This window comes from Apis laboriosa, unplaced genomic scaffold, assembly GCF_014066325.1.
Source record: "Apis laboriosa isolate Shangri-la unplaced genomic scaffold, ASM1406632v1 scaffold5_cov152, whole genome shotgun sequence".
NCBI classification, from domain to species: Eukaryota; Metazoa; Arthropoda; class Insecta; order Hymenoptera; family Apidae; genus Apis; species Apis laboriosa.
The window spans coordinates 3375824-3388541 of record NW_025223857.1 but is presented as its reverse complement, the minus strand read 5'-3'; positions in this window follow the sequence as shown (position 1 = coordinate 3388541).

Here is a 12718-nt window from a genome sequence, read left to right as displayed (position 1 = left end):
CCGTGCAAAATTGCTTCAACTATCAAGATGGGAACAAGAGCATAGATGGAGAGAGGGAGTATCCAGCGGATTAACTGGGAAAAGGTGGAAAAGGAAAAACCGGTGCTCGTTTCTAAAGTTTCTAGAGATAACGGAAAGGAAGCATTTCGAAGGAAACATTTCGAGGATCGAGGGCTTTAATTCCAAGAACAAGAAAAACTCGCTAACTTGTTAATTATACTTTCCTTATTAATTAGAGAATTATTGAGAGGAGGAGAAAGAATCGAGCTCTCTCCTATTCCCTCTCCCTTGGAAATTATACAAAATTCAGATGTATGATAATTAGTCGGACAAGTGGAAGAGGAATATTTCAATAACAGCCCGAAATTAGGATTCGCGTGGAAACGAAGGGCGGACGTTGCTAGTAAAGAAGAAAAGAAAGAGAGAAAGAAAGAAAGGGGGGAAAAAAAAACGAATCGATAAAACGGCTCGAGCCGCGTGGCAACGACACGAATCGAAGGAGGAAAAAGTGCAGAACCGGCGAAATTTCGCCGAAAATTTAATATTATTTTGATAATTAATAAATTCATAAAAAGAATATCTTTCAATTAATATTATTAAAAACTATAAAAAATAAATTAATTTCAAAAGAAATTATTGTAGCTACTAATCGTACAGATCCTAAAATAAAATAATTACAATTAGAAATTCAACCAATAAACAATACTGGATAAACTCCTATTCCTAAAATTAATATTATAAATAAAATTCCATAATTTAATATATATATATTGAATAAATTCATGGATATAAAATTCATAATGTCAATGATAAAAAAAATATTATTATTGGTCTATAAATATATAAATTTGAATAATTAAAAAAAAAAATCATTCTTTAGATAATAATTTTAAGATATATCTCTAAAAGGTTGAAATAATCCTAAAAATAATATTTTATTAGGATCTTTTCGATCCTGAATATAACCCAAAATTTTTCGTTCTAAATAATGTCAAAAATTAAAACTACACTAATTAAAACTATAATTATTAAAATAATTAAATTAATTAAAATAGAAATTATTATTTATTAATTAAATATTAATATAATTAAATTCTAAATTTAATGCACTATTTATTCTAAAATAATAAATTATTATTTAATATTTTTTTTTTTTATTAAATTATTTATAAATTAAAGTCCTTTCGTACAATTAATTTAATTTTTATTATAGATAGAAACCTGAAATCTGACTTACGTCGATTTGAACTCAAATCATGTAAGATTTTAAGAGTCGAACAGACTCAAAATTTAAACTTCTGCATTTAATTTTAATCTTAATTCAACATCGAGGTCGCAATCATCTTTAATATATGATCTATCAAAAGATATTACGCTGTTATCCCTAAGATAATTTATTCTTTTAATTATAAATTATAATTCAATATATATATATATATATATAAAAGCTACTTTAAACGATAATAATACGACAATAGATAAACCGTAATCCGTAATTTTGAATAATTAATCCAACTCGAAAATTGGTGACACAATTGGAGGGGAAGGGAAAATGTAAATAAAACGAGCGCATAGAAGGAAAAAATCCAGAATATTTCGCGATAAAGGGAAGGGTGAAGATAGAAATAATAATACAACGATAGATAAACCGTAATTCTGGATGATTCGAAAATTGGCGACACAATTGGAAGGGAAAATATAAATAAAACGAATGCACAGGAGGAAAAAATCCAGAATATTTCGCGATAAAGGGAAGGGCAAAGATAGAAAGAAAGAAAGAAACGAAAAGCTCAGCTCAAACGATCAATAATACAACGATAGATAATTCTGGATGATTCGAAAATTGGCGACATAATTTAATTATTAACTGAATATATTTATACATTAAAATTAAAATTCGTTCTTGTATATAAAATTTTTATATATTTTTTAGAAACAGTTTCGATTTACAATCATATTTTACCATCACCAAAGGAATATCTGAAACAACACAAATTTCGAAATGAAAATTAATAATAGATCGTGGGGAAGAACATTAATTGAATTTTTGAATTGAAAGGGAAAAAGCGCAGGAGGAAAAAGTGGAGAATACTTCGCGATAAAGGGAAGGGCAAAGATAGAAAGAAACGAAAATCCTGGATGATTAATTCGATGGAATTCGAAAATTGGCGACACAATTGAAAATGTAAATAAGAAACGAGCGCACTGGAGGAGGATAAATAAACGGCGCGGAAGGAGAACGAGGTGGAGAAAGTGGCGAGGATGGAGAACGGAGGGATCCCAAGGTTCCCCGGCGCAAGGTTTGTTGTTGGAAGGGGAGGAGGGGGGCAGGTTCTCGCGCAAGAAGGTGGACAGAGAGAAAAGGGGAGGGCGAGGATGCGACGCCGGCGCGAGAGGAACCCCCTAGGTCAAGGTCGTGGCAGGTGGCGTCGAGCCCCGTGGTTACGGCCCTGAAGCCCCACTCGAAAGCCTCATGCAGGGCGATCTTCGCCTCTCCGGAGATCGATATGGCCGGCTCTCTTGTCCCGCAGGGAAAACAGAGTCCCGCGTTTATTTATTTATTTGTTTAATAGCTCGAGATTATTATTCGACTCGTCGTAGTCTTTTCTTTCCTTCTTTCGTTAAAATTAGTTCCTTCTTCTTCAGGGCGTTTCGTTGACGACGCTTTGATAATTTTCGCGATCTTCCGACAGTCTTTTTAGTTTTGATTCAAATTTCTTTCGATGAGATTGTTGTTAATTTTGTAATTAAGTGTGTGTCTCGGTGATTTGTTGAATCTGTTTGTTTTTGATCTCAAAAAAAAAAAAAAAAAATTTTCGAATTGTAAACTTTCTTTTGTCGATGAGACTATGATATTTCAGGCTACGAGAATTTTCATCGAAATCGTTCCTTGCTTTATGATTTTGTCGATGAAAGATATAATAAATCCAATCTTGGTTAATTTTTTCATAAAAATTATTTTTCCCGTCTACGATGAGATTATCGAAGCAAATTAATTTCTAATTATCGTTTCGGGATGTATACCAACATGTACAGTTTGCTAGAAACAAGGGGTGAATTATTAAGAGGCAAAGTGGTGGATAATTAGGAATCGTTCAATCGTTGGATTTGGCGAGGTTTAGTGGATTCGAATTGATCGAATGGAGAAGATAGGGAGAGAAGAGGTGTTTAGATAGCTTAGTTGGCTTTATCGAGAGAGCCTCTCTCGACCTAGGGTGAGAGAGGGTCCTTTTAGAGGAGGTTAATCTTACAACATCTCTGAGATGTTATTCAATGGATATATCTCAATCTTTATCTTGTTTAGATTTTTTTTTTCTTCATCGAGATATGGAACGATCGAAGTTGAAACTTTCCCTGAGAAACAATTTTAAATGTAATAAGATTATACACAGAAAATGATTTCGTAGAAAAAAGGATTTCCAATTTTCGAAACAGTAAAAATTCAATTTTAAATATTCAGTAACCTGCATCTAATGAATAAAATAAAATTTTCGATTCAAATTCTTTTTTTTGGGATACAAACACGCTTTTATTTTAATCATTTTTTGAAATAATATTGTTTACTATTGTTTACCTAATTCTCTGAAAAGAATTCATCGAAACAATTTTCATTCGATCGCTCGTCCCTATTTATCATCGTATTTCTAATTAGAGAAAGCAATTATGCGCAAACATTATTATAACCACATATGACTGCTTGCTAAATATTATCGTACGCGTTGAATCCCATCATTTTCGTTACGAAATATTTCACGAATACAGTACTCGATACAGAAATTCGATCGAAATTAATTAGACACAATTTTCTATATTATTGTTAATAACGGAACAATTTGTCGCGGCGTCGTGAAATTATTGGATTTCACGACAATTCATTCGATTCGCGAGCGAAAAAATAATTGGCGAATTTGTTGAAAGGATGGAGACCAAACAAGATTACCATTCGTATCGATTCCATCCTGGAATCCCCCGATTTTCCATTTATTTTCCAAACTAAAAAATAGCTAGAAGGGAGGGGAATAAAATTTGTCGAAGCGGAAAAAAAATTAGAATTTTCTTAAGCGTCGTTTGAAAACGAACGTCCTTTTTTTTTTTTATCCGTGTCAAGGAAGCCACGTCGAAGATGGAATTCTTCACGCGTCTGTTTAGATTATACGCCTCGCGCAGTCAGGGATATAAATATATATTTCATTATGCCACGGGAAATTTTTCATTGGAGATGCGTGATCGTACCGCTTTTCACGACATTTTCTCTGGAATATAACAAGATATACGATCAAACGAACGTTTCGCAATTATTATTTCTCGTATTTTGAAATCTTCGGCTTCGCATTCGTGGAAATTTTTATTCGATCGATTGAAATAACTTTCGATAATTTTAAAATAATCTCTTTTCCTCCTCCTTTTCTTATTTATCGTATTTATTGGAAGCAGTTTTGTTTTTATCTGATCCCAATCTATTTCTTTTTTTCATCTTTCCAATATAATAAATTATTGAACCAATGAAATTGAATTTCAAATAATACGAATCTGGATGATAAAAATAACATCGAGATATTATATGTAGATGTTAAACCTAAAAAATGGAGGAAAGAATGTTAAATTTACTTCAATAGATATTATAATAAGTAAACTTGAAAACTGCCCTATGAAGGATAATATCAATGGACGAATTAGAAAGTATAATCGAATTGATCAAAATTTTACAGATATATCTTGACAGAGTCGAGATGGATCATTTGTTGAAGCTTAAAATTGCTTAATTTTTAAACAATGATGACTCTTCAAATTTACTGCGCGATCTCTCATCCCGATTTTGCTTTGTGCAAAAAAATCACGATTACCTTGAAACTTTGACAACTGATGTTGTCACGAAAGAGATAATTCAGAGATTATAACTTTTCGATTCGTTTTAGAGGCTGATAAAAATATTCTTTCGTCGCGTGTTTCAGAAACGAGTGCAAGTTCACTCTGTTTGTAATTATAAAATATGTCGTTTGATCTTCCTATTACGATAAACTCTAAAATAAAATAAAGTTATAATTAGAAAAAAAATGATATTTTATTTGAAAATATTTGGAATATTTGGCTTAATTTCAAAAATTAAATGGAATTAAATTCAACTCGTATGAATAATTTAATTTCGAATACGAAATGAAGAAAGAAATTCTCTCGTCCAATTACGATTTTGTGTATATCATCGCGTACAACATCCTTTTAAATTCTAATGAAACGATTCTATAAAAAGGTAGAACTGTAAAGAAACATTATCTTTCGTGCCTACACACAAATCTTCTCTCCCTTGTATTTTTCGAAAGTTTCCTCGACAAGTCGATCGACGTGAACCGAATAAAATCGAGAAGCGCGCTCCTAGAAAGAAGAAAAACGTTTCAATTCCGCGCGCGCGCGAAATTCAATTTATCGCGACGGGATCGGCTTTGCGCCACGCCGATCACGTAATTCGAAGCCTGTTAGTTTCGTGATTCATCTTCGTTGGAGAGAGTTAAATTAAATTTAACTAATTTTTAAAAATGAAAAAAAAGTTTTCTTTATAAAGTTTAATTTAATACGAGAAGTAATAAATTACTTTTAATTTCGACTTAAAGATTCGATTTTATAGAAAATCCTTATATTATTCTAATTATTATTATTATTATTATTATTATTATTTAAAATCTAAAGTATTCAATTAAAATAATTATTTATTCAAAAATTAATGTAAAAATTAATCTAATAAGAAAAATTATAATCAAAATAAAAGAAACTATTGTTGTACATGTTTTTAAGTAAAAAATTACTAAATAAAAATAAAATAATTTCAACATTAAAAATTAAAAATATTATAGTTATTAAAAAAAATGGAAGAGAAAATGGTAAATTTCGTAATTGGATTAAATCCACATTCGAAAGGTGATCTTTTTTCAAAATCTATTTTTTTTTATTGAAATAATAATAATAATTATATATATATATTAAAATAAATTAAATTTTTTAATTGGAAATTAAATAGTTATACAAAATGACAATATCAAATTGCTAATTCAAAATTAATATTATCTATATTAGAAAAATGAATTTTTATTATTGAGAGAGTCGGAAAAGGAGAGGAAACTTTACTTTGAGTGAGTGCGATTCGTAATTGCTCGATATTCTCGAGCAATGTTTCTTTGCTCCCAAATATATCGCTTATAATAAACGCGACGACGATTTGCCAAGTCGTGAAAACGTTGGAGGAATTGAAGAAAGAACGTGCTCTTGTATGAGAGTGCAAGAAAAAGTAACAATACATCGTTCTCTCCGTCATAAAAGTGTTCCAATTGCGATATCGCCGGATCGTTAAATTCCACGTTTCGTTTTAAACGAGGCCCAATAAACGTTGTCTCGACGTCATCAAAGTTATCGTCCGTTTTAAGGTTAATAATCTTTCTTCGAGACGAGGCAGACAAAATGTATATATACACATATACAAACGTGTATCTTGGAAACACGTTTCCATTCGTATTCTTTTCGGACGAAAAGTCTCCATACTTGTTAATTGTTAATCTTTTTTTTAAACCACGAGAGGGAAACGGTCCGGGTTGAAATAAGAGCATTATGTAAAAGGGGGAAGGAAACTTCCACCGCATTGTTCCGCAGTATTATCGACTAACGCCTCCCGAATTATTACAGGTAACTCGTCCCCTTTATTCGCTCCATTAGATTATCCATACAATTCTTTTTCCCAATCTCGTCATTATATCAAAAGCGGAACAGAGCTCGAAGAAGATTGTTTATTCTCTTTCTTAGATAATCTCTTTTTATCATGCCGGATACGTTCAAGGGATCATCAGTTGGTTGTTATCGGGACCAGTATAATAACCCAGTTTAATCTCGGTCTGGTGCCAAGGGGCTGGTGTCATTTCATGCGCAAATACGATGCCTCCATGATATTATCCGCCCTGTGGTAATTCCGTGGTCCGCAATCTCGACTTTTTTTTTTCTTTTCGAGGAAGAATATTGCCGCATAAAATATGCTATTAAACGGTTTCGTTAAAAAAGAAAAAAAAAATTTTTTTTAAAACTCCATCTCGATTACGAGATGGACGAAAACACGTGTTGGAAATTGGCTCAATCTTGGCAATCTTTCCCTTCTTCTCGTCGAGGGGGTGGAAAAAAAATCACCAGGGCGAGGAATCTTTCTTCGAGGATCAAAGATTCACGAGATGAAATTAACTCGCAAGCTTAAAAGATTTTCCAACCCCCTAAGTGAATTTCTCTGGGGAGGAATTTCGATTTTTAATCGATACCTTCGATATATTCGAAGATTGGATTCGCTCGAAGAATCAATCGTTGACGAAATTCTTCTTGAAAAAAAAAAAAAAAATTGAAAATGGAACTTTTCGATTACAGTGAGAGTACGCAGTAAGTAGTAAATGTTGATTTATACGGTTTTATCTGATGTTTACGCCCATTTTTAATGTTAATCAATTCGTTTGATATCTTGTTTTCCAACGATCTTGCTTAAATTGCAATCAACGTAACGAACGGTTCTCGTTGTTATGCTCATTGAAACGCGTATAAAAATATAAAATTTCCTCCCCCTTTTTCCCCATTAATCTACGATCAAAGGATGGAGAAAAATTTATAATAAAGGTAATGTTTTTCCAATTTCAATTTGAAAAAGATAAATCATAATAAATTAAATTAAACATTTCCACTCAAGTTAATTAAACTTGTATCGTTCATCTTGTACTCGTCGACAATTTCGAACAAATCAACCTAAAAGAATGAACATAAAATGAAAATTGTCCAGGAAACACGGAGGTGCGGGATAAATACGCTGCCAAGAATAAATAAAACGGTTCATCTTCTGTTGGGAACAATGATAATGCCATTAGAGACAGAGAGTCGAACAGAGGGGTGGTCGGAGGAGGATGACTGGAGTGAGCGTTCGGCCAAGGACGAGCGGGGTCAAGTCCTCTGGATGCAACAGTTGCCTCTCTGCAGAGGCAAAGGAAGGAGGCTGCTTCGATTTTTTTTTCTGCCTCGAGTCCCTGGATTTCCGTTTTTTGCGGCAATGAACGAGTAGAGATTAACCAAAAAGCGAATTAACCAACCAGGTGGCCTCCGTTTTCAACCCCCTTTCACCCATATTAAACCTATTTGTAAATATAATAATTTGTTGCTATTATTCGTCTCGCTCTTTAATCGATACTTTGAACGTTGTGCAATGTTTCGAAAATTATTTTTTTGGAAAATGGGGGATCTTTCCCTTTTTTCGAAGGAAAAATTTTCGTTCAAAAGAAATTGAAATATTATTATAAATCTAAATATTATTATAAATCTAAATATTATTATAAATCTAAATATTATCATAAATATTATTATAAATCTTTTCAAACTTTGAGATATTCTTTCTTTCTTCATTAAATTAAAACATTTTCGAAAAATAATTAATTATCATCTTTCAACAAGAATATCGACTCCTCCCTGTAATCAAAATCTCCTCTATATGTAAATACAAAACGCTGTATCGATCGAAGAGACGCGAAGCTCGATCGTTAAATCTCGTGGATCGTGGATCAGAGCGTGTGTCGAGCGGTGCACGCGAGATGGAGCTCGATGCACGAAACGGAAAGAGGCTCGACGCGGCTTCAGGCACGCTTTTGCCGCGGGCAGAGAAAGCCCGGCTTCAGCTGATACCGGCGCGGTTGCCTCCTCCTTCTCCTCCTCCTCCTCTTCTTTCCCTTTCACCGGCATATGTCGCGCCAGGGCCGCACGATTTCCATTGGAATCGTGCCTCGTGCCCTGATAACGATCGGGACCGTTTCACGTGGCGACCTCAAAGTTCATTCGAGGGGATCACCGTGATAACCGTGATCGAGAGTGGCTTTGATCTTGCCCTGCGCGCTAATCACTCGGTTCCTCGTCGAACCGATCAATTGGACCGAGATAAATCTCGTTTCATTTTAACGTCATCGATGCTAAAATTTTTCTTTTAAAAGAAAAAAGTGAACTTTCTGTTCCTCGTGGAAACGGAAAGTCGAGATTATGAAAAATATTTTCCGTTCTATTTTTGGAAGAAGGTGTTTTTTACGAACGATTGAAATTTAAAAGAATTTCTGCGAGTAGGTTAAAGTTTCAGGAGAAGGAGGGTAAATTTAGATTCAGAAAGAGAATTAAGAACGAGATAGATTTATTGGAAGAATTAGATGGTGTCGGAGAAACGTGTGCAGATCATTCGATCGAGCTTTATTTGAACGGATATTTCATCGAACGAGTGAACACAGCAATTTATCTTTGCTCTTACTTCTTTCTCTTTTTAATAATTTCAAAGTAAAGTTTCGAAAAAACGAGCACCAGTTTACCCATCTAATAAACAGGATCGTAAAGTACGTACAAAAACTCGAGAACCATTGGTGGTCCCGTTTCAATTAACTCGACTCGACTCGACATCCGGCTGCAATGAAACGTTCGTTAAATTGTCAAACGTCTCGTTCGTAAGAAAATCAATGGACGGTTTCACTTTGGCGACTCGAAAAAAAGAAAGAAAATTTCATCTGAAAATTTTGCAACTTAACAACCGATCATCGCGATTATTATGAAAATTCATAATTCTTCCAACGATTCCATTGTCTCGCGTTGAAAACAAACAAACAAACACCGATCCACCACGATTAATGATTCGCGAACGACCGAAGCGCCATCGAAAGGGCCGCCATGATGCGTTTAACCGCGAAATTAATCATAATCGACGAGCGCATGTCGTCGAATCAACGACGGCTTCGAGTAAAATTTTACGATCGGATAGCGCGAATTGAATGTTTTTCGAGGCAGCGAGGAAACGACCATTAGCATTCCGCGCGATCATTTCTTTAAATAGACACTCGAAGGATAACGGACCTCGTTCCCTTTCTTCGATTTTCTTCCATTCTGCCGAAGGAATCCTCGTCACGCGATAAAAATAAGAATCTTTTCGAAGAACGAAACAGACGTGTCTCTCTTTTTTCAATTTCATTTGCTCGCTTCTTTTCCATCCTTTTTCTTTCTCTCTCTCTCTCTTTGAACAGATCAATCATTCGCCGAGAATCATCGCGATCTCGTGATAGAAAGAAACGTGGATGTTACGTAATTTATTACACGCTAAACGTTTCGGTTTCATGGCGCCTGCTTACCTTTCGCTTTTAGACATTAGTTCATCTGTGAACTTTAGAGTTTTGATGGATATTTCGATCCCGGCGCATTCGTCCATTACCCATCGATAAAATGAGATATCGCGACAAACGTTCTATCGATCTCTTCGATTGAGAAAAATTATCATTTTACAATGTGATCCTTGAACAACGTTCTAAGCACACGTGAGTGCATTCGTGACTTCGTAAATAGGGATAATTGTCTGATCGCTTTCTAAATACATCCCAACGAGAACAGACTCTGCACTTCCTCCTTCTCCTCCTCCTCGTTGTTATTCGCTAATTTGAATAATCACCGGTTCGAGGGATCTGTTCGAGCATCTCACGAGGAAGCAAATTTTACGAAGAATTTCTTTGCCTGTTGCCAATGCTGACAGAAGAATAAAATACTTTTCTCCAATCGATGTAATTTATTCTTAATTCGAAAAATTCGATCGGAATTCATTCATCTCGTGATTTTTCCAAACGAACAGCAACGAATACCATTTGATTAATCGAAGTACACACACACACACACAGAGGACAACGAAGTCGCTTCTGCTCCGCAAAGGGCAAATTCCTGCGGCTGGATTTAACGATAAACGCCGATCCGAGGAGCCGGTTCGCTGTTTCGTTTCACAATGAAATTTCGATACGTGTTCGCGCACGGGTTCGTGACTGTTCGCAGAACCGATGTGCCAACCAGAAACGCGAGATAAACGATTTCACTTTTATTTTTTTTTCCTTCGATTCGAAATTCGAAATTCGTCAATTTTTGGGAACACTCGATCTCCATCCTCCATTTTAGGATAATTTTCGAGTAAATTTTCCTCGATTCTTTTCTTTCTCTTCCTCCCTCCCTCTCTCTTTTTTCGTATATTATATTTTATTGCAGCGCGAGCGTGACCTTCACGCGGCCTTGGGTCCAAAACGTATCCGCAGAAGAAAATTTATCTCTCGGTCGAGGCAACGCTCTTTCCCTTCTCAACCTAGATTCTTCGAAGGGTTGTATCAAGGAAATTCCACGGACGATTGCTAATTACAATGCAAATATTCCATTTTATTTTTTATCATCTTCATTCATACTTAAACAACGCGAACCATTATTACGAATTCAAATATTGCCAGTCACACAATTTCATCGACACGAGCACCACAATAGATTCACCTGATTCTCTTAAAAAACAATCGTGTTCCATTCATAATTCGACCACTTCGCAAAAATCTCTCTCTCTCCCTTTCTAGAAGGAGAGGGCACGCGGTTGTTATAATCGGCAAAGGGTAAATTCCATCCGATCATCTGTTCGCCTCGGATCGAGTCGCTGGCATTTGGAGTGCGTCGACTCGATCCAAAGTCCGCGTATCTCCCTGAGGATCAGCCGAGGATCGATCCAGATCGAGCTTCTCAGAGATTTAAAGAAGAACTTGAAGAGTTATTTTCGTTTATTCCTTCTTGAATTCCATCGAATTCTTTTCCTTCCCGTCAATCGTGGAATATCTTCTAGTGGATGTTTCAAGGTAAGGTGAATATATTTTGTGTTATATTATTTCGATTTTTCTTGCTTTCGAAGCAATTCGTTCGAGATTCGAGGGAATAAATGATGGAAAGAAGGGAGAATTAGGAAGACAAATGGGTTGCTGGGATCACAGTCACGTTGCATCTACGGCTGAATGAGTGCAGTTGCATCCGAGCAACGTTTCACTTTCGTGGCAAGCGGAGCTCGTGTTTTCGTGTTTCGCCGACGGAAAACATGCGTATTTTCTCCGTTACGTAAAAATCTTCATCGCGAAAAATGCCCGTTCTTCCCTAACCATTGTTGTTCGAAAATTGAAAAAAAAATGATCTACCCTCGTACACGTATTTTTCGATCGAGCGATCCACCGATCGAGAATTTCGAATTTCGAACTTTTTCAATGGCCACGAAATCGGAATCTCTTCCAATTGTGCTCGATTATCGTGAATCGAAAATTTTTTAAACTCGTAACGGAATCCTGTTTACGTTTCTTTCGGGCAATTTTCGAAATTTTCGAAGCAGATCGCGTGAACCGCGTATCGATCGAAATTAAGAGCAGCAAAAATTATAAATAGAAGAAAATTATAAATAATTCCTCGAGTACAACGTATAAAATAACATGTTCCCTCGAACACGCAACTCTTCATCTTGGAACAAGCTCGTTCACAAAACCTATGATGACGGCAAAAATTAACATCCTTTATCACCATTAATTCCATAAATTGAATTGATTCCAATTAATTAAACCAAATAAAAAAAAAAAAAAAACGATAATCCAACATTCCCTCTTTACCCATCCGAAGAAAGAAACCGAACCACTTAACGCATTCCACTACAATTCTACTTTTCCCCTTAAACGAATACCCACCTTTCCCTCGACAACGATTGCCCGCGATTATCCACTTTTAACCAATGCATTTTAATTTAATCCAATGCTCAAACACTGTTTTAAAAGTATTATAAAACGAAAGAGTATTATAAAACGGACGAGCACTCCTACGCCATTGCATCCCGGGAGGCGAGCGAGCGAGGCGACGGATCGGCACACGATCG